The following is an 11238-nucleotide window of genomic DNA, read 5'->3' on the forward strand; positions in this document are numbered from 1 at the left end:
TTTGGAATGATGGCTCCAACTGGAATTATGGGACTAGTTTCCCTTTCTATAAAATAATAATAAATGGATTAAATAAAGATATAATGCTCTAATATGACTAGAAACTGAAATAGAAACTAATATACTACTATTTATCCCGGGTAAGCTGATGGTATATGTGATTATAAATATTTTACAATTATCATAACAATATAGATCATCATGTAATTATGAAGTTAACTCAAATAAAGAAACTACTTTAATTAAATAGTTAATTAAATTAGTTGGTTAAATTGCTACATATACTGAGATCGCATTGTTCACATATAACTTGAAATTTCAATCGGACACATCAATAGTGATAATGAAAGATTTTTTTAACACATATATTGTGAATAAAAATAGAAATCCATTATATTCTAAGAAAATAAACAGATAAAGGATAATAGTACCTGATACACCATGGATCTGCTCATCGTAGAAAGGCAATGGTTCATCTTGATATTGAGAAAAACCTTAATTAAAATAGTGCAACTTAAGCTTCATCTTACAAAAGAAAAAGATAGGAAATATAATAACAACCTCAAGCGGTCCTAAACATGAGTAACTACAAGGAACACATTTGGAATTAGTTACAAAAAATATCCTATGCTTGAGAATAAGATTGTCCTCTAATGCATTGTTTCAACTCAAACATATCAAACATATTTTTCAGTTCAGGTGGATATTTTGGCTGAATCCGCATATGACTAGTAAAGATGACATCTCTTAATGTTGGCAGCATCTGTATGGTGGTGCTCGATAGGCATTGAAGCATTAGCCATTGAATGTGTGGTTTTACCAAGAACTACCAATGATTCTCTAAGTTAATCATCGTCAATTGATCAATAATCTCAGCCCTTTTCTTGGAACATTCTTGTCATGTCTTAGTCAAAATTTTGATATAAGGTAAAGTTCTCTAAGGACAATTGAGAATGAGATTAGATTGTAGTAAATTATCCCTACTTGCCTCAATGATATTGCTTGAAATGTCTTGAGCCTAGTAATCGGTTGCTTCTAATTTCTTTATGTGAATCTCCCACTCTCTGAAAACAATTTCTTTATGGGAATTTTCAATATTAGGAAGATTGCTTGATCTTCCTTCCTCACTTTCCGACTAGGTTAGGAAACCATAAATCTTCTCCTCTGTCTCTTCAAAATATTTTTTTAAATCTGATAGTGGATCTACCAGAGGGCCTATTGTCTTGCATTGATCATGAATAATTGCCAATTTCTGGAAAAAAAGATATCTGCTACTGGGCAAGAAGAGTGTTTAACTTTTTAGCCTCTTTCTTTAATTCTGCCAATTTTGGATTGAAATTCAGATGTTCAAGAGATCCAAGGGTTGAACCAACACTGCTACTTGAGTGGTCCCTAGCGCCAAACTAGTTGATGCCACGCTGCTCTACCCTGCACCTTCCTGTAGACTAGGTGTTTGGATCTACAGCTCGTTCAAACCTGTCTGTATAGTGACCAGTGCTTGATTTTGCTGCTGCTCGACCTCTACTACAGTTCCGCTATCGTATCCCTTACCTTATCTCCAATATCCTCCAAGTCACCTTCCGTCAAGGTGATTGGATACAGTGATGACTTGGAGGCTTTGGTCTTCTTTCGTTGCCCCTCCTTTTCCAGTTCTCTATGTCACTTTATGTGGAAAGGAGTGCTCTCTAGATCTCCTCCGCCCTGTTCTAACTGTTGTTCGTCCTCTGTTGGGGACGAAGGAGATTTCTGAATTCTATCAGAGCTGCACTCTTCCTATTCTGCTTGGTCCTTTGCGGCGTGCTTCGCTTCTGCACGAGCCTTCTCCTTAGTCTCCTTCTTCCTCTTTTCTACTAACTGCTGAACCTTCAGTCGGGGCGCTTCCTTTTTCTACTTTTTTGTGGACTTGCTAGTCTCGGTAGCCAAATCCGATGGTGTGTTCCAATCTGCTAGCCATCACTTAAGGACCTCTGTAATGGCATCATCTATAGCCAAGTAGGGAATCTCATACCACTTCTGGTCTAGATCCTTTAGCGCCCGGATGTAAACAAAGTGGAAGTCCACTTTCAACTACGCATACCCAGATAACTGCCCAAAGACAGTTGATGACAATCGTGGCTTTAAGTTGATGGCCATATGAATTCTCATCTCCATCAATACCCAAAAAAATTTACTTTCTTGAACCTGTGCAGCGTCCTTTGTGGCCCATAGCGAAGCAAACTTCACTGCTTCTGGTAAATCTATCTCGACTGGAGGAAACTAGTTATCCTTCAGTAACTCCCATGCAACTAGCACAATTGATAATAACAACCATGAATAATGGAAGGTCTTGCTTTGGAATTTTGCCTCTCTGCAGTTCGCGGGGAACTCGCTACACAGGTAGCAAGCCCAGTTAAACTATACACCCTCCGCGCATTGAGTCGCTAACGAAACCAATGGTGCCGACACCTTGTTCGCACGGCACTTTCCCATCACTTTGCCAGCCAAAATTTGGGTGGCCACCTTCACCGCGGGGTCAGTAATATTGTAAATAGAATACCCGCACACTTTCTTGACAAGTTTAAACTTGTCCTTAATTTTCTTGGTGAGGTTGCGCTCGCCCGTCTTTCCACCAAATGCCTTTGCCGGATTCAACCCCGAGTGAGGTAACAATGTGATCCTGTGTATCATCATATCAGTGATTAGTATTGCCTCACTCAACCACAAGCACCCATCATGCACAAGGCACAACAACTGCTTAATGAATGCCAAATGTATAGGGGAGTGGTGGTAGTGAGGCACCCACAACAGGTTCAACAACCCTGCCTTGTTTAACCCACGAATCCATTCCACCTACTCTGGTGTGGTGACACCAAACTCCTTGTAGAATAATCGCTTCATGAAGGTATTGGTAGCCAGCTGGGGGAGCAACTCAATGTCCCCCAAATCCCAATCTTCAAGCTTCAGATGTGGGATGCGTGCCAAGCACATACCTTCAAAAGTTATGTTTTCTGGCAGGAGGGGTGTGTTAAGGAGGAACTGTCCCTCATCTAGGTCCTTCAGTACCTTCACCTTTCCCTGGAGCATAAGGATGTACTCTAGCAGCTTTGAAATGGGGTCTACCCCCTCAACATCTATGTCTTAGGTGCCCTCGCCGACCTCTAGGTCTACCACTTTTCCCTTCTCCTGTGTAGTTGGTTTTTATTTTCTCTAAGCCTGTATGGCTACATGCTTCCTCAGTGACTCACACACCGACATCATCTTCTTCTGTTTATCCTTCTTCGGCTTGGGAACCTCTCTCATGAGTGTAGGCTTTAGCCTAGGCAACCTCGGCACCTTAGGCACTATTGCGGGAACCTCCATACTCATGACCTCAGGGGAAACTCCCTCAGAGGTGACAGTGCCCCCCATACTAATGGTCTCAGTTGGTGCAGACACGACATTGTTAATGAGGTTCCGATTGAACTCAGGATACTGCTCAAACATGGGGCTTGCAAGCAAATTCTCAAAGAGCTCATAGAATAGAAAGCACAAATCAGAAATTCTCAGAATGAAAATTATTTCCCACTAGATGACCACCTATGATTTATAGGAAAATTCGAATTCAAATTCGACCATTCCCCCCAAAATCCGTTCATAAATGAGAGATTGGCAGCATATTTCGAAAGATTTCACACTTGATTTCAGCCTTAAATGCCTTAAATGTCGGTCGCCCGCTCCTCCCAACCGTCTTCTGCAGTGAAATCATGAATAGTGATAGTAACGGTCACTTTCTGGCTACGTTGTGTGGTCTCCACCCTCTAGCATAGCTCCTCTTGCATTTTTGTTGGTACTATGACATCCTCCCATTCTGCGCAGACCCCTCGCCACACAGCTCTACAACCCAAGCAGTGTAGTTTATAATCTCGCGCCTCCTTGGAGCTACCTGGAGCGCTAAGACTGTGCTACTGTCATATAGTCATCTGGATGGATCCCTGGTGTATGGCTTCAACCGGCTACCTTTTACCTTTCCAGGAAATGGATCAACATTCAATTTCACAAGATGAACTGCTCCACCATCGATAATCTCCTTGATAACATACGACCCCAGCTAATGCATCTGAAATTTTCCCAGAAACTTATCAAACTTGCTATCATATAATAAAACTAAATCGTTTACCTTGAAGGTGTGTAATTTGATGTGTCGATTGTGCCATGCCTTTCGCGCTCCTTCTGAACTTGTTGATGGAATCCAGCCAAAAATCTATCTTCCTCCAGCTCTGTCAGCTGTGCGATCCTCTCTTCTAAGGCTCGGCGGTCCACCATCCTTGTGAACACCGCTATGCGTAGACTAGGAACAATGTATTCCAACGGAATTGTAGATTCTACGCCATAGACCAGTCTGAAAGGTGTCTATCCAGTCAGCTTTTTTCAAGTAGTCCTATAAGCCCATAACACCGCGAGTACGTGCACGTCCCAATCATTCCTCTGCGCATTGAAAACCTTTACCAGCACATTCTCCAATATCTTATTAAATGCTTCCACCGTCCCATTGGCCTGAGGATGATATGGCATGCTCTTTTCATGATAAACTTGGAACTCTTCCATCAACGTGCTAATCATTTCATTAAGGAAGTGCGTACTATGATTGCTCATCAAAATCTTCGGGCAACCGAACCTGGTCATCACATATTCAAATAGGAACTTTGTTGTTGTTGCACCTATACAATCCTTCATAGGATGTGCCTCCACCCATCATGTCAAATACTAAGTCGCGATGAGGATATACCACGCACCTGTCTTCTTTCCTGGAGCTTGAATAAGTCCTATAAAATCAATTGCCCACTTTTCGAATGGTTGCAATGATACTTGTAGATTTAGAAGCAGTTCATCCCTCCGCGATGTCATGTTGGTTCTCTGACAGGCATCGCATGCCCTACAATATTGTTTTGAATACTTATGCAATGTTGTCCACCACAACCCAGCGCGTAAAATCTTCTGCATTGTTGCCTTTCCTGCATAATGGCCTCCTACAACCCCTCCATGAGCTTTATCTAGGATACTGCCTCATTCAAAATCAAGCACATAGCGTCACAGTATTTTGTCTGATCCCATCTTATACAAGTGACCTGCAATAATAGAGAAGTCTGCCATGCACACCACTAATTCCTTCTTCTGTTGACTAGTGTACCCCTCTAGATCTGTTCCTGTGGTCAGGAAATGGATGATGTCTGCAAAATGATTGTCTGCCACGTGCACCACAAAGAGCTGCACATCAGGCAGACCCTCCTCTAATTTGGTAGGCTCCTCTCTGGTTTCAATGCGTGACAGATGATCTGGTCCTACATTCAATCACCCTAGCTTCACAATGACTTTGAAATCATACTCCAGAAACAACAACAGCCATCAGCATATTTCCCCCCCAACACAGGCTTGTTGACTAGGTACTTTAATGCCGAATGGTCTGTATACATCTTAAAGTGTTTTCCTAGCAAGTAATGCCTAAACTTCTAGAGCATGTACACCACAGCCAACCCTTTCTACTCCATCATTGAATAGTTCTTTTCAGCCTTAGACAGCTTCCTTCTTGCAAATGCTATCGGGTGATCCAATTCTCCTTCATCGGCTTGTGTCAATACTGCTCCCAGCGCAATACATGATGCATCCACATGCACATGAAATTCCTTCTTCCAATCTAGGAAGACTAGGATCGGCACGATGACCATCTTTTCTTTTAACACATCCAGGCTCCGCTGACATTCCTCATTCCAACAGAATGTAGCATCCTTTTTCAACAATTTTTCCATCGGCGCAGTAATCTGAGCATAACTCTTGATGAACTTTTGATAATAACTAGTATGACCCAGTGTTATGCACAACTGTTTAACACTCCTTGGCACCTCCAAATTGATTATAACCAAAATCCTAGTTGGGTCCACCATTAATACATGTCTGCACACTACATGACCCAACAAGATCCCAAAAGGGACACAAAATAAGCACTTCTTCAAGTTTAGCGACCTACATGTATCCAGCATCAAGCGCAAACTAGCTACATGGAATTTAACCAGTCCAAACACTGTCTAATCATCAAATTATACTTCCAAAAACTTATATATAAACTCTTTGAACATCGCAATGACTACGCGCGAAAATATTGTGGGTGAATTCTTATGTCCAAAAGGCATTACCGTATACTTAAAGCATCCCCACTCGGACGCGAAGGTCATCTTACTTCTACCTTCTGGCATGATCTTTATGTGATGATATCCAGAGAACCCATCAGTAAATGAATATGCTTCCTGTCCACCAACATTCTCTAATACCACATTCCTGAACGGAGTTGGAAAGGGATCATGAATGCAAGAATCATTCAATTTCTTGAGATCTACGCAGATCCTTATCTCATCCTTCTGCTTCTTTTCCTGAACTACCATGGGCTTACCCAATCAGACTCCTCCACTCCAAGTGGACCTTTTCCTTGTACTTAGAATTAAGGCGATATGGTCTCTACTTCACAGGCTTCGCATCTGGTTTCAACGTTATTGTTATCACCAAAATAAGGGTTTACATTTGTTTTAGTCATGGTCTTAGATAAGTGTCAAGTCACCTTATGTTTTGATGGGTAGGTAATAGGTTAGGAGTCTCAAAGGTTTCAATTTTTATGTCCAAATAAAGTCCAACAACCTAATCCCATGTTTCATGAGTCTTATATTATTTTAGAAACCCATAGCTTAAACCAATTTTGAAAAATTTTGGAATTAGCCCCGAAACAACGTTTTTGAAGCGTAGACATTGTAAAATGTTTGTTTTGCGCTACGAAAATGCAGCTCTTTTTGTAGCGCTTTTCCTTGCGCGCTACGAAAGCACAGATTCAGAGAACAGTCTTGTCAAACATCAATCCATTAATATTCTGTTACGATTTTCATTATTAGGTGTCAACTAGGAGTCAGTCCTTATGCATGCCACCATCCAAACACATCATTTCAAATTTAGGGTTCATTATGATAGATATTTTCAAATTTGAAAGGGCTGGCTAGTCTCATCATGTAAGTTTGCATGCAAACCCTCAAATAGAAATTGTTTTCGAACAGTAAGCTTTGGTAATTGTTCACCAAGGTTTTCCTCATTCATCATTCAGGCGAAGCTGACCACCATTGGCAAGTGAGGCTGATCAGTTGAATTTCAAAAGAGGCCAATTTTGTCATAGGAATTAAGAAGAAAAGATGACATAGGAGAAGAAACGTCACAGGTTTGGTCGTTGCTTGAGAACAAAGCCTGAAAGCACTGAGGTCCTAATCAGAGACAAAGAAATTGTAGAAGCCTTCAAGAAAGCAGAATGCTGGAAGTTTTGTAAGAAACTACAAGGAGGGCATACCTAGGGGACAAAGGAATTTTCACTCAAATTTAGTGGTTTAAGTACAAAGGCCGGAATGCTTAATTTGCAAATTTCTCCAGAGGTCATAGCGTTGGTGACAGAAATTCCTAGCTGGTAAGAGACATGGTTCAAAAACTTTGGATTCAACATGGAACCATGTAAGGTGTTCTTGAAGCCACATTTTTTAGAAACTGACCTAACCAAGGCAGTGCCCAAAGACTACGCCAAGGATAGCTATACCAACTTGCTTTTCAATATTCAGTGTTATTTCACCTGTGAAGGAAGATACCAAAAGGTTTATTCATATCACTTTAAACTCCTTTTACATTTTACTAGTATGATTTCTCTAGATTTGCCTTATTTCTTATTTCAAAGTATAGCTAAGATGGCAGATAAAGTACAGTTAAAATCCCAAGGATGTGAGACTTCCCTGTTTCATCATGGTCTAATTCAATTGATAGTTCTACATGAGCTCAAAAGTGTCAACAAAGATTGGTCTTCATTTTTTTTTTGTATGTGACTTTGGAATAGAAAAACAAGGTGAAGACACCAACCCTAGGGTTAAAGGAACTCCAACAGCATAAAGTAGAAAGTCTGCAATGTCTAGGGAAAAAAGGTATGTTAAGTTAAAGCCTAGGAACCAGGTGAAAGAGCCAGCAGTCAAAACCCTTGCAGTCATTCTTGAAACTCCTAAATCTACCAAGGAAAAGATATCTGAGGTTAAAGGAAAGACACAAGAGCAGTCAACCAGCAAACCAGTTCAAAAGAGATTGACTAGAAGCCAAATTGCAAAGGAGAAAGGAAAAACAATGATCTCGGGAGAAGGTTCAAGCTTGAAGGGTGATTTAAATGATATCTTAAAGGCCATTGACATTACAGAATCTCCTTTGGTGCAGGCAGATGTGACAAAGTTTGATCAAAGGAAGTCGAAGAAAGTGAAACCCTCCAAGAAACTGGAATTTGAAGACGATGTTACAGCTTTTGTTTTTAAACCTAGAAAGCCCTTAACCAGGCAATCCAAGAAGATGCAGGATCCCAATGTTGAATTGGAGAGAATAGAAGAAGCCTTTGTTGTTCAAGAAGAGTTGATAGACTTACCATCTCCAAAAGCCAAAGGAGACAAAAACACAGTTCCTACCACTCAAACAGAAAAAGCAAGTTATGAAGTATGGAAGAAAGGCTAAAAGATGCCAACAATGAAACTACTAAACTAAGAGTGAGAAAAAGAGAGCATGTTGCTGAAAATACAAACTTCAAAAGGATGAAGGCTCTCTGGGAGGCTAAAAAGGTGTCCAAACCAGAAGTAGTTAGCAGTGAAAATCAACACTTCACCTGGACTGTTCTTGCAATCAAAGAAGCCATATTTGTAAGGAAAATTAATAGTCAGCTCAAAGCTACAAACAGGGAATTGAAGAGGCAAATTGAAGATCTGGAAATACAACTAACCCAATCTAGAAAAGGGTCTACAACAATAATGAAACAAGGTGTTAAAAAGAGGTAGTGAAGGAGACATAATAAAACAGTTTTGGCACACAAAAGAATTTTGGCATAATAAAGGAAGAACAGCTGTGAAGAAGAACATCTATAAGTGTAAATGATTTTGATTTTGGGTTGATCATATCATTCATCTTGGAATTTTGAAAAAAACTCCCAAACTATAGATTTTTGAAGGTCATGTTGAAAAAAGAACATACATAGCGGTTTCATAGCGTGCTACGAAACTGTTGAAGATGATCATTTAGCACTTATCGATGATTTATGGAGGTAAGGTTGGATTAGTTCCAAATTTTGAGGTTGCTGGTAGACATGGGATTATGTATGAACTCTTAGATAGCAGTGGTTTAGATAGCAAAGCTTCAAGGAGTATTTCATAGGTAATATGAAGGTTGTGCTACGAAAACATATTATTTTCGTAGCACAGTCATATTTCATCATTTACACCATATGCTCGAGTTTCCTTTTTGCACAGGTGGAGAATGATGCTTCAATAGATTATTAATGCATGCCACATATACACCAGCAAAATATTGTTTGAAGATAAGCACAAAGGGTTAAGGGCCTGAAAAGGAGGAACTCTGTCTCCTAGTTTTCAGGACAATTAGGTCATGACTCAACAAGTTTTGCAACAACACTATGGACATCATCAAACTCGAAGACATGGTTGGAAGTTGATTAAAGAATGTATTGAAGACTCAGATAAGGTTGTTGACAACATGTTTTAGGAGTTTTACTCCTATTTGGATTAGGACTCTTAAAGATAGCTAGCTGTCAAATTGTAATTAAATAGTTTGTTTTGTGAATAGATAGGTGTCTAAGTTAGGAATTCGAATTCCTCTAAAGGTGGATCATGGTATCCAAGAATGTAAAACTCTATATAAAGCTTGAGAATCGAATTCCTCAGGGTTGGTAATTTTATTAGCAAAAGCAAAGTTGTGTTATTGTAAGAAACGATGGTTTTCATACCTAATACAAAGATCAGTTTGACTACTCAAGATTAACAAGAAGTTTTATGTGTTTGATGTTCTTGTGGCCTTTTTCAATTACTTATTTGCAGTGGTATGAGCTTGTGATACTTATAATTCATTGGAAAATGCTCTAACTTCCTTCACATGCTTGTAAACTGTGTTGATTTACTGTGTTACTGTTTCACTTGTAAACCTGAACTCCAAGTGCCTTGACTTCCATGTTTGTTGATCATGATGTTTTGTTGAAGACTACCTTGACTCCATAGCCTAATGAATGTTTGCTAATCCTTGATTCAACCAAGTTATATATTTTGTTCGATTTTACTACTAGAGTTAGCCATCTTATCATTAATCAAAAATCTTAAACCTATTGAGAGAGCCCTCTCAGGTTGAGGAGGCTAAGCCTCAGCCAACAGATTGGTTTGAAAATTTTATCACAAAATCTGACCTTGATAGGCTGTTGATCAAGTAGACTCTGAGTAACTCTTTCAAACCAATCTTTTGGTTGAGGCTTAGCCTCCTCAACCTAAGAGGGCTCTCTCAATAGGTTTAAGATTTTGATTAATGACTAGATGGCAAGGATAATTTTAGGGGCGAATGTTCGCCCTTTGGCGAAATTAAGGGGTTTTAAATTTTTAGTGGGCGAATATTTTGTATCATAGTACATTTTTACAAATCACCTCAAATAGCCCACCTTATTTTAAGGGAGAGGGTAAAAAAGGTAAATTTAGCCCTTGAAATTAGGACTTACAACCTTCCATTCGCCCATTTTCAAGAATAGGTTTTATTTAAGTGAATCCATTCGCCCATTTTCAAGAATAGGTTTTATTTAAGTGAATCCTATGGGCCAAATACCATATTTATAAAAGAGGTATGGTAAATTAATAAAAATATAAATAAATGAGAGGTATGGTAAATAAATATAACATTTTTTATATTTACTCCATAAGTCACCTTATATACATGTAAGGGTGTAAACAAATAAAAATATAAGTAAAGTGGAGGTATGGTAAATAAATAAAACGTCTTTTTATACTTACTCAAAAGGTATGGTAAATAAATAAAAATATAAATAAACTAGACGTATCGTAAATAAATAAAATCTCTTTTTATATTTAGTCCATAACCCTCGTTCTATTTATGAAGGCTCAAGAAAGAGGTTTTATTTAAGTGAATCCTATGGGCCAAATACCATATTTGTAAAAGAGGTATGGTAAATTAATAAAAATATAAATAAACGAGAGGTATGGTAAACAAATAAAACTTTTTTTTATATTTACTCCATAAGTCACCTTATATTTACGAACACTCAAAAAATGGGTTATATTTAAGTGAAACCTATGGCCAAAATACTATGGGACAAATACCATGGACTAGATTGTTATTAATACCATGCAAAAAACCATTATTAACCCTAATATTAGAATTAATAAAAATAAA

The sequence above is a fragment of the Pinus tabuliformis genome, chromosome 8, assembly GCF_031772625.1.
Source record: "Pinus tabuliformis cultivar Carrire ecotype Pingquan chromosome 8, CPIR1, whole genome shotgun sequence".
In the NCBI taxonomy this organism is placed as follows: domain Eukaryota; kingdom Viridiplantae; phylum Streptophyta; class Pinopsida; order Pinales; family Pinaceae; genus Pinus; species Pinus tabuliformis.